Source organism: Dunckerocampus dactyliophorus, chromosome 1 (genome assembly GCF_027744805.1).
Source record: "Dunckerocampus dactyliophorus isolate RoL2022-P2 chromosome 1, RoL_Ddac_1.1, whole genome shotgun sequence".
Classification (NCBI taxonomy): Eukaryota; Metazoa; Chordata; class Actinopteri; order Syngnathiformes; family Syngnathidae; genus Dunckerocampus; species Dunckerocampus dactyliophorus.
Window position 1 is genome coordinate 14,534,130 of NC_072819.1, and position 18,566 is coordinate 14,552,695.

At 39.4% G+C, this 18,566-nt stretch overlaps 1 protein-coding gene across 2 annotated transcripts in view; it reads left to right on the forward strand.

The window, feature by feature from the left end:
* The first annotated feature begins 2,473 nt into the window (after positions 1-2,473).
* Positions 2,474-18,566, forward strand: part of sema3b (sema domain, immunoglobulin domain (Ig), short basic domain, secreted, (semaphorin) 3B) — a 93,981-nt gene continuing 77,888 nt past the window's right edge. For both annotated transcript variants that reach the window (XM_054782351.1, XM_054782342.1), the window contains exon 1: positions 2,474-2,740. The gene's annotated coding sequence lies outside the window, so the exon portion shown is untranslated. The remainder of the gene's footprint in view (positions 2,741-18,566) is intronic.

Genomic DNA, 18,566 nt, shown 5'->3' on the forward strand with positions numbered 1-18,566 from the left:
AACTAGGGCTGCTGCTAAGAAACATTTTAGTAATCGAGTCTTCTACTCAAAATGTTTTATGATTAATCGAGTAATTGGAAAAAAACATTTTTGCTTGGTTAAAGAGCAGTTATAAAAACACAAGAGAAAATAAAAACATTTTGCAAAATAATGAATGAGCAATTGGTTTAATTTTTTTGATAATCAACCGTTTTATTTCTTAAATCCACATTGTGCATAGGAACAAAGTGTATTTCCATGGGTCTGATGGACTCCATGATGGTGCTTTTGTAGATGAATTTATCCATCCCAGACTGTAACTATTTACTGGAAAAGGAGAGAAATAATAATTACTTTACTAAGACATTACTAAGACTAAATTACATGATGTTGATGGCTGTGGATTTATAAATCCTAAATGTAAACAGGCTGACTAGAAATAAGACAAATATTCTTTATAAGATAATGAGCTTTTGCAGTGTTCAAAGTAAAATAAAGACACCTGTAGTGGAACACACTACTCTCAACTAAGTGAGTGAGACCTGCACTTCCTTGTTCCATTACACAGTATTGTCTGCTAGAAATGAGCATCCACTGATTAGTGAGCTAAAATGCTTTTATTTTCCATCTTAACTCACAGCGCTGTGTTTTTGCAGATGAAATAAAACAATTTAATTTTACCTTGTCTCAGATCTTCCGCTCCATTCGGGAGGAGATGATGCAACACATAAGATGTACTGTTGTGGTATGTAATGGCTGAATTACAACGGATACACGTCATTAGGGATGAGCGAGAACACCTCTGTCTGTATCTGTATCTGTTCACCCATCTAAATTATCTGTGTCCGTATCTTTACTCGGAGTGGTGGGGTATAAACCGGAAGTGGGCGTGGTTTAACCAGAAATGGGTGGTGCTTAAATTAGTATATTATCTTAAGTCTGAAATTGACATGGATTGATCAGAAGTTGCTGTATTTATTGTTTATTAGTCAGCCTTATGTGTTTTGTGTATGTGATCTGTAAGACTTCATTATTTAATTATTTTTTAATGATCTGTGTGAAGTTGGTGATTCATGCAAACATCCAGTGATGGCAAACGCGGAAATAACCTGTCCGCCTTTTTCACTGTATTTTTCTCAAAAGTACCTCGTTCTGTACTACGAGCAGTTTTCCAACTGATTTTATATCACCAGCCAAATTAGAAGCAAGCAGAGGAAAAAAAAACCCACAGGCAGTGACCGACCGCTTTCTCTCGCCTCTTCAATCATCTCACACCTTCAAACATACGCTTCCTTCTTCGTAAAATGCATATACATTTTGGACACATGGGTCATTACGTTATTGAAAAAATAATATTAGAAATCCCACAGATTTTACATGTTTATGTTGTTTTGTTTCACTGTGTTTTGGTGAGCGGCAACACGTCCAGGTTTGTTCGACGGTCCTTCAATGCACCATAGCTTAGTGCGTGTGCTAACTTTCTTCCACGCTGCACAGGTAGACTGCTATAATGTATTTTTCACATTTGTCTTTCACCTCATATTTGGTCCCAAATGCTGATACTGTCTGGGAATGCATGAAGGTAACGTCTGATGTCGTTATTGAGTTCTAATGTGCATCTTTGTTAGGTGCACAACCTCAAGGTAATTCATACTATAACCCTGCCTGTTACCACACACATCAAACAGCTGAGGTTATAATCTTCTCTCTGAAAAACAAACTCCAGGCTCATACTGGTGGATGGTGTGTCTGTATTCATTTTGTGCTTTGAATGTGATGTTCCTGTAAACATTATCCGGTCAAAAAACATCGTAATATTACCTTTTAAATGCTGCTGGGATTGACAAAGGATGCACATGCTTAGCAGCGGTGATGGTAATTCCTGTTCCTTTTGAGGAACTGGTTGAATTGTAGTGCTGCAAACACTTCCTAGGAGTTGCATCTAAAGGACGCACGTATAAAAGGGAGCGCTCTGATTTGCCAAGCGCTTGTCACTCCACCATGCCAAGGCAACTCCCAAAAAATCCTGAATGCGTACAGAGGGAGCAACGAAACATATAAACGTAATCAAGAGTAAAAAAAGTACACGTTGGCAGGTCCGTGTCAGTGTGGAATACGTGAGTACGTCACAACCAAAACAAAAATGATGTACTTCTCCGCTGATCATAGCTGCTTTACTTACATGTCAAATAAACCAGCAGAAGTGAAAACACTAATTCGTACCAGACAAAGCAGTTGGTGCACATGTGTTTCTATACAAAGTGACATCTCCAACTACTGACCTGGTGTGCATATCACAGCATTTTTAGCCTTTTTTTATGTACAACTTTCTGAGAAACAATGCTCCCATTTTTAATGGAGCCAAAAGGGACTAGAATGTGAAAATGGATGAGACAAAAAGGTGGCGAGAAAGAGTTGAACGCAGCTCCTGTGTGGTGTCCCACCCCCTGACTGCCTCCCTTCCCTCCTCTCTGCCCGGCCAGCTGCAAGAGGAAAGACAGAGAAACGAAACCATGCTTGCGCTTCCAGCGCAGGAATCCGGGACCTTTGGAGTCGTGTAGATATACACACACACATGCACACACATATATTCTATTGGAAATCCTACCAGGACTGAGAGAAAGGAGCATTTCAAGAGAGGTGCTCGTCCTTTTACCCCATGGACTATTTGGCCATGCCGGCACCTGCCAGGGGGAGTCTGAGCAGCTGACGACACAAGAGGGACGACACAAGGGGGACACTAGCCTGAAGGAGGACAAAGGTGAGACACACCTTTCCTTTTACTGCTGTATCTTTGTCCTCTTCATACTGACCATTGTCATTTAATGACTAACTGATGGAGGAAGTAGTGTGTGTGTGTGTGTATGTGTGTGTGTGTGTGTGAGAGAGAGAGATAGAGAGGGTGTGTGCAGGTGTGTTCAATCATTCTATTACGCTGATTGAATGGCTGAACACATTTAAAGTTTCTCAAAGTGACTTTTTTTTAAAGAAAAGACTGCATGCTTGACATGTGTCAACTGTAGTTTCTTAGTCATAATATAATCTATCTGGCATTTAATTGGAGTGATTCAGCTTGCCATAAATCATCAAGGAGGAAAACATTTCCACACTTTGACTTTATGAGTAGGGTGTTTCACTGGCCGATTTGCTTCAGGTTGAAGTGATTTGAATCATTGACTTCTCTTGTTGGACATGATAAGCAGCGTTTTCATTTTAAGAATAAATAGAATGTAGAATAATTTCTGTCCGACCCAAAGTGATTTTGTTGTATCATTTTCCAAATAAAAAAAAAATATTTGTTTTTCTTTTTTGTTTTCGTTTTCCTTCACCAAAAAAAAACAGGAGTTTTGTTTGCTGATTTATATGTATCTCCAAATTGTCTGCTACAGTAATTTTTATGAAAAAAAAGTTTGGAAAAATTATAAAAGATATATTTAAAAATACACATTTGTTTTTTGTCCAAATTTTTGGATCTCTCAATTTTTTTGAGAATTTTTTATTGATGAAAAAACAGCAAATTTGGTTTTATTCTTTCCAGTATTTAAAACAATATGTACATTTATTTTTTATGATTATATATTATATATCTATATTAACATATATTTTTATAAAAACGTTTCTTCAAATATTCAAACGTTTATTTGTATTTTTCAACAAAGCAGAGTGACGCTTTTTTTGTTTTTCATGTATCTCCAGTTTTAAATTTTCATTCACAAAACAAAGAAAATACCATTATTTACAGCAGATGAAAGGAAACATTGAAATAACATTTGGAGATATTTGTAGTTTTTTTTTTTTTATCAGGCAGGGACTACTGTCCTTGTTCTGTTATGCGCCTCATCCCTCTGCTCCTTTGCCACTTTTGTTCTCTAATCACATTTGGCATTGCCTTCGCTCAATTTTTCCCAAAAGGCTACCACTAAAAACAACAGCCTTGCTCTTTATCCCCTCCTCATCCTCTCATCTGCCTTCATGAAGCTGTCAGATTCTCATTCTGTTTCTCCATTGAGGAAGAATGCCAGCATCTTTCCCCATCTTGAGTTCATGTTTTCCCCCTGTGGGAGGGCTTACTCACAGGTGTGTTTTGTCTGTCATCTCACCTATTCCGTCCTGTAATCCTAGGTCTTGTTGCTCTTTGTAAGCCTCCCCACCCGAGAACCACTTTGACCTGCATTGTAACCCCGCCATTATCATACCACACAAGCCCACCTTAGCATCAGTGGTTTGCTTTTACAGGAAGAAGTGACTACAGGTTGACCCACTTTGGACAAAGAGATGGTAGACTAGAGTACAATTTAGATCAGCAACACATGATTTAGGGGTTGTGTATGTAGCATGGTAAACAGTGTGACATCATAGCAGCATTATACAGTCAAGCATAGCACCTTCTAATGAATGGAGGTGTTGCTGCATGTGTCCACCTATCCATATAATGAGCCTTTTGGACCCTACTGTCATTTTTGCAGTTATCTGGGAATGTTATATTCTGCTTGTTTGACAGGTTTGCTTGCTGTGACACTCATTTCTTTGTCCATTCACATAATGTAAACTGAGAATCACACTCTCTCACACTATTTTCCATCAATTTTAAATGCATCGCAGACATAGTGGAAGTGTCCATCCATCCATTTTCCTCCGCTTACCCGGGTCTGGGTCGCGGGGGCAGCAGTCTCTGTAGGGAAGCCCAGACTTCCCGGTCCCCAGCCAGCTCCTCCAGCTCCACCGGGAGGACACCAAGGCGTTCCCAGGCCAGCTGTCAGACATAATTCCTCCAGCGTGTCCTCGGTCTGCCGGCTGGACATGCCCGGAAAACCTCACCAGGGAGACATCCAGGAGTCATCTGGACTCGATGCCCGAGCCACCTCAACTGGCTCCTCTCGATGTGAAGGAGCAGCGGCTCTACTCTGAACTCCACCCGGATGACCGAGCTCCTCACCCTATCTCTTAGGGTGAGTCCAGCTACCTTACGGAGGAAACTCATTTCGGCCGCCGTGTCCGCGATCTCGTTGTTTCGGTCACGACCCAAAGCTCATGACCGTAGGTGAGGGTGGGAACATAGATCGATCGGTAAATTGAGAGCTTTGCCTTCCGGCTCAGCTCTCTCTTCACCACAACGCTCTGGTACAGCGACCGCATTATAGCAGACGTTGCGCCGATTTGCCTATCGACCTCATGCTCCAAACTTCCCTCACTCGTGAACAAGACCCCAAAATACTTGAACTCCTCCATCTGGGGCAGGACCTCATTCCCAACCTGGACGGAGCAATCCACCCTTTTCCAACTGAGAACCATGGCCTCAGATTTGGAGGTGCTGAGTCTCACCCCAGAAGCTTCACACTCAGATGCAAACCGTCCCAGTAAACGCTACAGGTCACAGCCCGATGAGGCCATTAGGACCACATCGTCTGCAAATAGCAGAGATGAGATCCTAAGGGCTACCAACTTCTGTCCATGAAAATTATTAACAGAATTGGTGACAAAGGGCAGCCTTTGCGGAGGCCATCGTTCACTGGAAACAGGCTTGACTTACTGCTGGCAATGCGAACCAGGCTCCTGCTCCGGTCGTACAAGGACCGAATGGCACGTAGTAGGGCGCCACCAATCCCGTACTCCCGGAGCACCCCCCACAGGACACCACGAGGGAAATGGTAGAATGGCTTTTCCAAGTCCACAAAGCACTTATAGACCGGTTGGGCAAACTCCCATGCACCCTCCAGTACCCTTGCAAGGGTATAGAGCTGGTCCTGTGTTCCGCGACCAGGACGAATACCATATTGCACTTCCTGTAGCTGAGATTAGACAACAGTTAACAGTTGTACCCTTCTCTCCAACATCCTGGAATAGACTTTCCCAGGGAGGCTGAGGGGTGTGATCCCCCTATTGTTGGAACACACCCCCCGGTCACCCTTCTTGAAAACGGGTACCACTACCCTGGTCTGCCAATCCAGAGGTACTGTTCTCGACTTCCACGCAATGTTGAAGAGACATGTCAGCCAAGACAGTCCCTCAACATCCAGGACCTTGAGGAATTCAGGGAGAAACTCGTTCACTCCCGGAGCTTTGCCACTGGGGAGCGTTTTGACTACCCCAGATACCTCAGCCACGGTGATGGAACTGTCAATGTTTGCGTCCTCACACTCTGCTTCCTCTGTGGAAAGTACAGTATGTCAGTGGGATTGAGAAGGGTCTCAAAGTATTCCTTCCAAAGTCCGACTATATCCTCAGTCGAGGTCAGCAAGCCCCCGTCCCCACTGTAAACAGTGTGGACCGGGCACTGCTTACCCTTTCTGAGGCACCGGATGGTTTGCCAGAACCTTTTCAAGGCCGACCGAAAGTTGTGCTCCATGGCCTCATCGAACTCCTCCCACACCCGAGTTTTTGCCTGGACCACCGCCGAAGCCACGTGCCCCTTAGCCTGCCGGTACCTATCAGCTGCTTCAGGAGTCCCACAAACCATCCATGCTCGATAGGACTCCTTCTTCAGCTTGACGGCAGCCCTAACCTCGGGGTTTGCCGCCACAACTGGCACCGACCACCTTGCGGCCGCAGCTCCTGCCTCAGCAATGGAGGCACGGAATAGAGCCCAGTCGGACTCAATATCCTTGTCCTCCCCTGGGATGCAGGGGAAGCTCTGCCGGAGAGTTGAATACTCGACGAACAAGACACTCTGACGTTCCCAGCACACCCTCACTACACGTTTGGGGTCTCCCAGGTCTGTCTGGCATCTTCCCCCGGCATCTAATCCAACTCATCACCAGGTGGTGATCAGTTGACAGCTTAGCCCCTCTCTTCACCCGTGTGTCCAGAACACGCGGACGCAGGTCTGATAATATGACTACAAAGTCGATCATAGACCTAGGGTGTCCTGGTGCCAAGTGCACTCTTGGACATCCTTATGTTCGAACGTGTTGTTTGTGATGGACAAACTGAGGTTTGCACAGAAGTCCACCAACATCGCATCGCACCGGTTCAGATCGGGGAGGCAGACAGACATATATTGCTGCCCTAAAATCCTGAAATAGATTGACGGGTGGCGTAGATTACACCATGCCAACCGGATACTAAAAGAAAATTGAAAAGATAGAAAGGTGTGTCCGCCTGATATCTTCTGGGAAAAACGAACTCGGACATTTCAAGTATACAGTATGTCTCATAGCCACAATAGATTACACATTAGCCACCTAGCTAGATAGCATCAGTTAGGAATCCACACTGCACTAGCCGCCAGCACTAGGCTGGCTACTATGGAACATATTAGCAAGAGAAATGTAAACTGACTTACTGCCATCTTGGCACACTTTACCACGGTCGAACGTTTTGTGGGTTTTTGACTTTTTATTTCCATCTGCTGGGTAGTATGGAAATATTTGTCTCACAAAGTTTGCCGATCATCTGACAAGGCGACTGGTGTCTTTTAGAAATGTGAACAAGCTCACTCCATCTCCTTGAGTGTTCCAACAAAAGCCTTCAACACAACGAATGTGCATAATATAAAAAAAATATATAACAAATAAGATAAATTCACAGAGAAATGGAGCATAATAACAGCAAATACATTGTAGTGAAGGAGAATTTCTGGGTAGTACCGTCTGACTTAGACGTCACTTGCTCCTCCTCCTGCAGACCCCGAAGAACTGCTGAAAACTTTTTAAAATGGTAAAGATTTCAATATTTGAGTACACATCTAACACAGGAAATATGCCTTTCAATGTTATTTTCACGGTGGAAATAACAAGACTAACATGTGTCTTGAAAGCATGAGCAGTTTAACATGATATTGGCTCCCAGTGGGGCACTATGCATATATATCAACACTCACAGTACATACTGTACGTACTTCCCCACATAACTCACTGATTTAGCCATGGTGTTATCATGTTGTTGGTTTTATTACAGTGATGGTGATGTCAGCAATAAGATTATAGTTATTGCAGTTGTGTGAATTACAGTTGTTGTCATTTTGTTCACTATTATGGTTAATACTTTCATTGCTACTATTACCACTAATATCTCTGAGTGTTTCAGTGCAGTATCATCACTGTGGCTGTTGATATTATCTTGTCATTTCCATTATGGTCTTTGCTGATGTAGTCCTGTTTGTTTCTGTTTTTTTGTTATTGTAATTGCAATTGTTGTTGTCTCTCTCTGTGACGTGAGAAATTCAAAAGATCTCGTGGAAATCTCATTAATTTCTTGTACCCAAGCAGATTTAGTAGCGGCATGAAAATTAAACCAGTGATAACTTAAAAACGCACCAAACATCATGCAGAACAAGAGTACAACATTTGAAACATACAGTAGATCGTTATGACAATCGTAAATGACAAAAATCTGCAACTAATTTAGACGCCCATCCTCCTGCTAGCTTGATGACCACGTGCTCCTCCAATTTTTTATCAGCATTGGTAACAAGAGTGACTTTAAATTATTAGATTACATTTAGCTCCAGAACCCTTCCCACGTCTCCCTTCAATATGCCTCACACACTTATTAAATGCATTAGAAAGCTTGATAAAATGTACAGGTCCTCACCACTAATGAATGATAACGTATAATGATGGATGAACAGATGGAATCGGACTCAAGGTGTAGACGTTATACATAAGTTTCACTTTTGTGTCTCACAGCAACTATGGTGTGTTCAAAGACTGCTGAACAAAGTGTAAAATTTCAATGCTTGATGAAAAACATTATCAGTGAATGGACATTAACATAAACGTAAAACATAAACGACATAAACATTGTTGGTTTTTTGACAGTGGTGTATGTATGCTTTAATTTTTACCAGCATTATCACGTATTTATAAAATATTACCAACTTAGGCTGAAAGTGATGTATTTTCTGAGAAAAAAAGATTTTAAACAATTAATATAAAAATGTTTTTGACCCAAAATCTGTGCATTTGGCTGTGAATGCTGAATAGCGAATGTGCAGGGATCCACTACATACATAATTCTAAAAAGTTGGAAAAGTAGGATAGAAGCCCTTTAATAATTAATTAATTATATTTTCACAATATGCCGAGGGCCAATAAAAACGAGCTGCTGGACGAAAATAGCCCCCTGGCCGTGCTTTGGACACCCTTGGTTTAATGGAATGCTGCATTGTCTTGCTAGGATACATTTTCTCACTAGCAGGTGTCCTATTTCTATAGCTGTCCACTAATGGGCAAAAGGTGATAAACAGTGGAGTGGTGTCTTCCGTCATACCATACAATAAAAAGCAAGGTCAAAGTACACCTAGTTGTATATAGCGGGAAGTACCCGTCCAGCCGCTATTATGCACCTGCTGGCATGATGCATGTCTCCTGCAGCAGCAAAGTAGACATTTATTTAACCCCGCCTTGGGTTCAAGGTGGGTCCGCCGAGCTAAGGTATCTCTATGTTTGAGGTCACCATTGTCAGCTATCCGGCGTCACACCCAAAAAGCCATTAACCCTCATGTCACCCCTGTCGTGGAAACACATGAACCTTTTGCCTGACTCCTCGCCAAGCATACAGTACACACATCGGTATGGTGAAAACATGTATTTGTTCAATACGGTACCTTATGCTTGGCTACATATCATTTCCTGGGAGAGCAGCAATGCCAGGTTTCCTTTGTTTGAAATATTTAATAAGTATGTCTACGGTCTTGAAATATTGACTTTTTTTTTTCTCCAACGTAGCCAGAGGGGACAGATGAGAGTCCAAGTTGTTCTCTCAGTCAAATAGAAAGCAAAAGGCTGTTCCTGCATCAAACTTTCATTTGCTTATTTTATTCATTCTTTCTTGTATGCATTCTTTAATCCTAACCATCTTTCTAGAATTATGAGACATGTGTATCCAATTAAATGTCAATTCAGTTGTCCTCATTCCAAACCCCAAAATTGTGTAGTATATTTTCAGGAATGCCAGTCATCTTAATGAAGTGTATGAGAGTAGATACAATAAAATTAAACAATAAACAATAAAATGCAAATTAAATGAAAATAAATTAAATTATATTAAGCATTCATTCTTTGCATGGAAAATATGTCAAAATCCAGCATTTCTGAAACAAAATATAGTTTGGGATTTTTTTTTTCACAGCACACCCACCATGTTTGTAGAGTGTGTTTCTTTCTCTTTTTATTTATTTATTTTTTAGCAGTGGCAACAGAAGTTCTAAATTGTGTTTAAGTCATAATTTCTTGGGCTGCAGTGGCTTACGAGGTAGAGCAGGTCGTCCAGAAACCTGAGGGTTGGCACTTTAAACCCAGGTTCCTACAATCCAGTCACTGCTGTTTTGTCCTTGAGCAGGACACTTTACCCACTTTGCCTCCAGTGCCGCCCACACTGGGGTATTCATGTGAATAAATGTTTGGTGGTGGTTGGAGGAGCTGTTGGCGCATACTGGTCCTCGTACCGCACCCAACACATTGAGGACTCATGTCAGACAGTCGGAAATCACAAAACTCTAACACTAAACACACTAAACGCTACACATAACCGCCAGGCCGCTATAGTATCCTTGAGCATATTAAAGCATCTGCTCCTATGAAAGCGACTGTAATAACTAAACAGCGTTGTTTTTTTCTCTTTTTTTATTACTGTTTCATTTAATTCTTCTATGTGGTGTTTTTATTACTGTATTTTACGTCTTTCTTGTTCTGTGTACAGTGTGAGTAACTTAGGCTGAATCCCAATTCTACCCCTTAGCCCTTTCCCTTCGTCTTACCCCTTCCCCTACCACTTAAAACCGAGGGCCAAGGGCAAGAAGCCACTAAGAAATGGGACACTACTTGATCCTCATTACATCATCACCCTTCACCGCTGATTGTCTGTGACATAGGCAGATGAGAAAATTTAACTGTTCATAATAAATGTTTCCTATCATAAAGTAAGGTGTCTACATTATGTAAATGTTATATAGCCTACCTCATAACACATTTTTTCATAAATGGCAAACTGTGACATTTACTGCAAATCAACTCCAATAAATAACAGCTTACAAGCAGCGTTGTATTAACATTTCTAAAAATAAAAAAAATGTATCAAATATACAAATGAAATATAAATAACAATATAACAAACTTCATCAAAAAAATGTATAAACCTTATCAAGCATTGTTCAAAGTTTAAAAACCTCCCTGTTTTGGCGTCGCTCTCCTCCTGTCCTTGATGTTCTCCCTCTGATTCTTTTGTAAGAAAGTTCAGAATGGAATTATGTTGCATTTGTCTTTTCCATACTGGGATTGCAGGTTTGAATGGGTCTGGAGTGCTTTGTGATCTCCTGCAGGAGTGACACATATGCATAATTGATGGGCTACAACTATTAACTCATTTTAAATTCTATATTAATAGTAACAGTGGTCTGGTAATGGTGTGCTGCAAACAAATATTGAGAAATGGTAAAAAAAATATATATATATAGATGGGACAGCGTTTGATTCCAAAACTTGAATAAACTTTGATTGTGTGCTGTCCACACATGGCCATGTTGTTTACATCTTTTATTTAGCTCACTTCCTGGCCATCCATACTGTATGCTGAATACAATAAACATATCTCACCATGACAATTGTTGGTAGACTAGGGTGGCTATAATTCATACTTCACTATGGTGTGCTGCGTTACATGAGTGACTAGACAGCTACAATAAAACGCAAACGTCACAGTACGCTTCAGTAATGTAGATTCCCCTCGCAAGCGAGCGATTAAAAAAAAAGTGCAATTAACAGGCCAATGTGGTCAGCTAGTCATTGTCTAATCATTTATGAAATGCAGTAGATTGCGGTGACGTTAGATATCGGTGTTGGCCTGCTAGTTATAATTAGCGACAACCAACTTGAGTCAAGTCTCAATTAAAAACGTGCAAGTCCAGGTTAAGTCTCAAGTCAAGACAAGACAGGCCGAGTCAAATCCCAAGTCATAAGCTTGAAATCTTTGAGTCCTTACAAGTCATTAGCATTGTTACTTGTTCACCAAATAAGATGCCATTTTAACAATTTAATAATTTATTAAATTTGAGTATGCATTTTGAATGATGTTAAAGACAGATTTATTTTACTGAATTAACTTTGTATGTGTGTGCGCACGTACATGTGAATAACTTTCTACCTCTCTCCAGCAGTCTGGCGCTTACAGAAATGTAACACACCACACCCTTCTTTGTTCTTAAACCTGATTGGACGTTAACTGATGCAATTCTATGCAGCAGATTCTGTGAGAAAAGTTGTTGTCTTGCTGGAAATCATGTAACAACAGTCGCATTAGTTGAACACTTTGAATGCGGACACATTTAACTCAACACAACACAACAGGACACACTCACTGAAAATGAAAGTATTTTCAAGTCATCAGACTCAAGTCTGAGTCACGTCCCAAGTCATTAATGTCAAAGTTTAATTCGAGTTGCAAGTCTCTGATGATATTGTCAAATTGAGTCCAAAGTCATCAAAATTGTGAATCGAGGCTGACTCGAGTCCAAGTCTCGTGACTTGAGTTCACATCTCTGGTTACCATCACACTTTTCGTCTTTCATTGGTACCCTTTTGCGATCAACATCACTCTTGGCACATTTTTTTTTCAGAACATGCGGTTGAACTTGGACTTTGGCTTTTCCACTGTAGCTACTGTCTATTATGAATGGAATCATGCTGTACGTGCATTTATGCATATGTGGTTGCTCATGTTGTGTATGAAGTATACAAGTCTCTTGTGTAAGTTGGAGCTAGAGTTACATTTTAAAAGGTGTCATTTGATATGTGTAAATAAGCTACACACCTGCGATGGAGGCCATGATAACAAATGGGTTGAAACTGAGGTCACGGAATAGTCATTTGTGGGTTTCGTAACGGGTCAAAGACATGAGCATATTTTTGGTGACAAGCGAAGATAATGCTCTAATTGATGTGCGCAACCTTTGACCGGAGATGCTTTAATGTCATAGCTGCTGCACAAAAACACAACAGCAGCAAAGTTCAAAATAGGGTATGTGCAAAATTTTCTGGTAAATAAATCATCTCACTTAAAATGTTTTAGCACCAGTGAATCATCAAAGAACTCGAGAAAAGATGTCAATGCACAGCTGTCATTCATTATTAAATCGGTGCATCAACAGTACCTGATAATAATACAGTATGTACTGATTTATTTATGTGCACATTTATGTCCGATACTTGAAAAAGTATCATCCTAATATAACAACAAATAGACCTCTTGTTAACAACTGATTGGGAAATAATAGGTGTGTATCTTATTTTTCAGAACAGAACATTCAGTACTGTACAGAGGCATACCAGGTTCCCACATGGTACACATTAAGTGAGGAACAGGAAGTGAAAGGACCTCGAGATATAGTCCCACAAATACAGTGCAGGACAACCTTTGGCTAGCAGGAGTCATGGTTGGCAATAGTGCCAAGGGGAAGCCATAGCTAGAAAACCCTCTTCTGTCGGCTCATGTTAGGGAACACTTGGCCTTCCCGTAATATGTATATCTCGTAATACAATGCAGGCCAAAAGTTTGGACACACACAACACAAAAGGTTTCCCCACACAATCACACAGAGTTTGATGTTCTTTTATAACTTTATTCTGACCTGAACACATCAACAGCAGTACAATTCCAACATCACATATGTATCTCCAACTCACAAAACACATCTCTAGTCCTCGTCGGAAGGACACTTACTCATTGTCACGAGATGGCCGTGAGATGCATTCATGGACACACCGAAAATCACAATAATGTCTTAATACTGCTTGCATGTGTGGTCTAAATAAACAGAAAGACAAAGAAAAACAATAAGTGGATATTCTTATCACTCACTAACGTAACTCTTAACCGTGGAAGTACATTTTGATGCATTTAAGTATGCTCAAAAAGCCCAGAAAATACATCTACACTCAAAACGTGAATTCAACTTAAATTTGAACTCTTCATGGCTCATAATAACATGGGTAAAGTGTGATTCAAATGTTGTGCTACTTTTAAAGAGACTACTGTTAGGCAAATACATTTTCAGACATGTTTGCTATCTTTTAGCTTGAGTTTAAATTTTCAGTTCATTTCGAGCTTTTTTTAAATTATTTTTTACTTTTTAAAAATTATTATTATTATTCATTTCGAGCTTTTAATACATACAAATGTATATGTAATTGTGCCCTGTCATTTATCTTTTTGTTCATAAAATACAGTTAGTTCCAAATGGTGATTAATCATGGTTAATTAAGTAGAAAACTGTGATTAATTTGATTAATTTTTTAAAATAATTTGACAGCCCTAGCAAATATGTAAATTAACAAATATGGGAACAGGAACAGGGCTACAAAGTGGAACGATAATGCATTTTCTTGCATGTCAGCCATGTTTGTGGAAAAAAACATTAAACCTAAAAAAACATTAAACATAAAATCCAATTAAATTACTTACAATTTAGTAAGATTTAAATTGAATTAAATGTAATAAAATACAATTAAAAGTCCTGATTGTAATTCAAGAATCACAAAACGTCATGTTTGTGGAGCGTGTATCTTCTTTTGAATTGGGATACTATCTTTGGTTTTAAAAATGATAAGAAAAAGGAAAATAAAATAAAATACAAATTTGATCAAATACAAATCTCAATAAAATAACATAAAAATAGAATCGCAAACCTCCGTGTTTGTGGAGTGTGTTTCCCTTTTTCCCATTCTGTTTTTTTCATAAAAAAAGATTATGGAAAATGCGTACCTATTATTAATCCCCACATTGCATTGAATTGAATATGGCAAAAGAGGTGAAGTATATATTTTTTGCACAACTAATATACTTTATCATCATTTTGATGCCCGGCGGGTTACATTGTGGTCACCTATGCCCATACATTTCTTATTCACTTTTGCATTCATATTGTGTGTACCATGCAAAACTATTTATATAATATGTGACTGTCTACATAAAATGTTGGTAATGGTAATGGTTTCATTTATTTGAACATGCATACAAGTTACATTGGAATACATCACATAGACAATTTGCTGTTTCGCATGTCCAAAAGGGACATCCGTTACACATCAATTGCAATACATTTATTCACTTCCTGTATTGCAAATGTACTGTTTGCTAGTTTTAAAATACATAGGGAAATGATACGGTAATGTAAAAATGTGGTAAAATAGTTATCAAAGTTCTTGTCACTGTAAATAATTCATATAACTGTCATAATAAATAATAATAAGTATAAAACAGACAAAACAACATAGCTGGATAATGGGTGACTACTGTCAATGAGCTCACAAGAATGAAGAGTTAGTAGTGATTGTTGCCATGATTAGACATACTGTAGCATTGTATGTACACAGTGGTTCAGGACTCGTCTTCCTTGTACTTTGCAAACATCAACTGCTTGTATTGTTTCTTGAAATTGCTCGCGTTAGTGCATTGTTTGAGTTCCTTGCTCAATCCGTTCCATAATTTGATTCCACGTACTGAAATGCTGAAGGTTTTAGCATTGTTCTCGCATATACAGTAAGTGTTGTTTGAAAATTTACTAGCTCAAGCGAAATGTATTGTGATTTACAAATAATTGTATGATTGTATGTTCTTTATACAGGGAATGATGGATTATTCTAACTGATCTTTCTTGCAGTACATTTAGCGAGTGAAGTGTACTTTTATAGTTATTTCCCCATATCTCCACAAAATAAGTTAGATAAGGTATTACCAGAGAGCAATAGAGAATATGGAGTGATTTTTGGTCAAGGACACATTGCTTTATTCAATATTGATGCATTTCTCGCCACTTTAATTTGTATATTTTTAATGTGAGATATCCAGCTCAAATTTTTTATCTATCATGACCCCCAGAAATGTATTTTCATTCACCCTTTCAATGTCCACGCCAACAATTTGTATTTGTGCGTGCGTATCCTTTCTGCTATTACCAAATTTTAGATACATTTTTTCCACCTTTTGTTATTGCAGTTTTTAAGTACAAATAAAATTGACTGTGTCACTTACTTCTCGCTGATCTTGTCATTCTGAATTTATTCTTAGGAAGGTTCAGGTTTTTTTTGGTGTGTGTGTGTGTGTGTGTGTGAGTGGAGGGGGTCTGTCCTGTCCTATCACCTTGAGCAGTGATGCAGCATTGAATGTGAGCAAGAATTAAGAGGCTCTTCTAGCAGTAACGAGATTCTCACCATCCCTGTCATGCAAGCACACACACTTAATGTATACACACAAGCAAACACCCGTATAGTTTTAGAGACACATGCACACACGCGCACACACACACGCACACACATGCGCATGATGTCCCAGAGGGGAGCTCCAGGGGGCTTATGCAGGGGATTTTGCTGTTCTGCAGTGTGCTTGTCAGATAAGACGGGACGCGCCTCTGCCTGCATATCCTCCCCTTTCCCTTACTACCAACCACCCCCCATCGGCCTCCTCAATCCTGTCACTCAAGTCACCTGCAACCATGACACACACTGGAACACACTGGTGCACCCTGAATGTGCAGTATCCCCAAATGAGAATACAAACACTAGAAAATCCAAAATAAGTATATCAGTGACAATTGGGGGTACATGAAATGAGTACAATGTATTGTATAAATACTGTAATTATAGCCGGGGTGCTTATTATGGAATGCACAGCAAGGTTAGGGCATTCATTGAAGGCAGATGATAATTGGAGAGAGACTGTTATTTCTGAAATGTGAAAACACATGATACAGTATATAACAAGTTTATTTTTTGGCTTTAATAATGATCTGGAATGTATTAGGAAGTGGAAAAGAAAATGGCACACTCTTTGACCACATGGTCATTTATAAACAAGTACAGTCATGGAAAAAATGATTAGACCACCCTTGTTTCTTCAGATTCTTCACAACTAAAGGTACCTTTGTTTGGACAAATATAACAAGGACAACAAAAATAGCTCATAAGAGTTACATTTTTTGGCAGTACAATGTTATAGGTATTAATGTAAGAGCTTAACTGATTTTGGTTATTATCAAGAAAACCATGGAAGTTGCTAGATATCAGCTCTTAATTTAAACTCTTACGAGTTATCCTTGATATCATCATTATATTTGTCCAAACAAATGTGCCTTTACAGGCATTAAAATGGATCAATAAACTGAAGAAACAAAGTTGATCTAATCATTTTTTCCATGACTGTATATTGCAGACCAACAGAACCGATGTTGTAATACCAGTCAGGAACAAACTGCTCAGCCAGCGTTAATAGTGCTGATGAATTCATTGTAAACAACAGTGCAGCAGGTGTAACACACATGACTTTCACACCAACAGCTGAGTAGCATTTTAAAGCACATGCAGAGATAGATAAAGCTGCTGGATTCTGAGCACCCACACTGATACTTCAAATTCAGCTTCTGCCATTTTATGGTGTTCACGAAAAACTACATCAGCAGGTTGCAACTGTTAATATTTTTTTTGACACAATGCTAATTAGAGCCCCTAGCAGTTATTTGCTTTTGTTTACCACATACCCGGCGACGAGGAGATTGTGGTTACGTATTTGCAGAGAGGCTGTAATTTACGCATTTAGGGAAACCGTATTTTCTCAATGACACTGTCCGATATGAACCCTGTATGTCCACTTTATGACCATTTTGAATTTTTCCCATTATGTAAGCATTCTCTTTCGTGTTCTGTCACTAGTAAATAGCTACACTCTCCCAATGAAAACAAGATTTATGACTTTGTGGTTCAAGAAGTATTTCCACTGGCTCCAAGAACTGTCAAAAAAATGTAGTAGAACATCTGAGGTTGAACACATTCTATCAGCCTCTGATATGTTTCCCCCACAGTTAGAAACAAGGTCCAAGCTCTGACTGTATGATAAATAACTATTAAAGTATCAATGGTGCTGAATGCAAATTATCCATGCAGTGCTTGGATGACATGCCTAACTTTGTGTAAACTTTGTGTTTTTAACATCACTACCTGTCATTACAAGCTGGGAGTAACACAAACAGGAAATTCCCAGCTTGTAACGCTGGTCAAAGCCTTCATGAACATAAATACATACTGGATGTACAGTATGCTTCCACTGTAGCTGTACAACATACAGTGTCTGTTGTTTCAGTCATTTTTTTGGTGAGTAAATACTAAAGTAGGCTACCAAGTACGCGACAAAATATAGAAATACATGTACCTTGTTACATCATCGTAAAAGCTTTAACCATACAGGCAGTGTACTGTCACACAAGTATAATAAGAAGCTAGTCAATGACGAGGGGAAAAAGACAGAGTTTATTGTTGAAATTCTTTGGTCATAATCATGCTAGTCAGTCAGCTACATGTTAGCATGATGCTTCCTAAATTTAATAGTGCGAATGTAAGAAATAGTTAATGAATAATATTACTGCTATTGTACTGTACTGATGTTACTTAATGGTTATCATTTTGGATTGACGATTGACTTCAATTGACTTCACTTTTGGATCCCATTTCACTTTTATTATTATTATTTTATTTTACTTTTTTATATAGTTTACCCATAGATCACTTAATTGTGCACCATTCTAGAAAAAATGTGAAAAGCGCTAATTTTGCAGCTTTGTATCCTTCCACATTCAAGTGCAGGCACACTACATTACACTAATT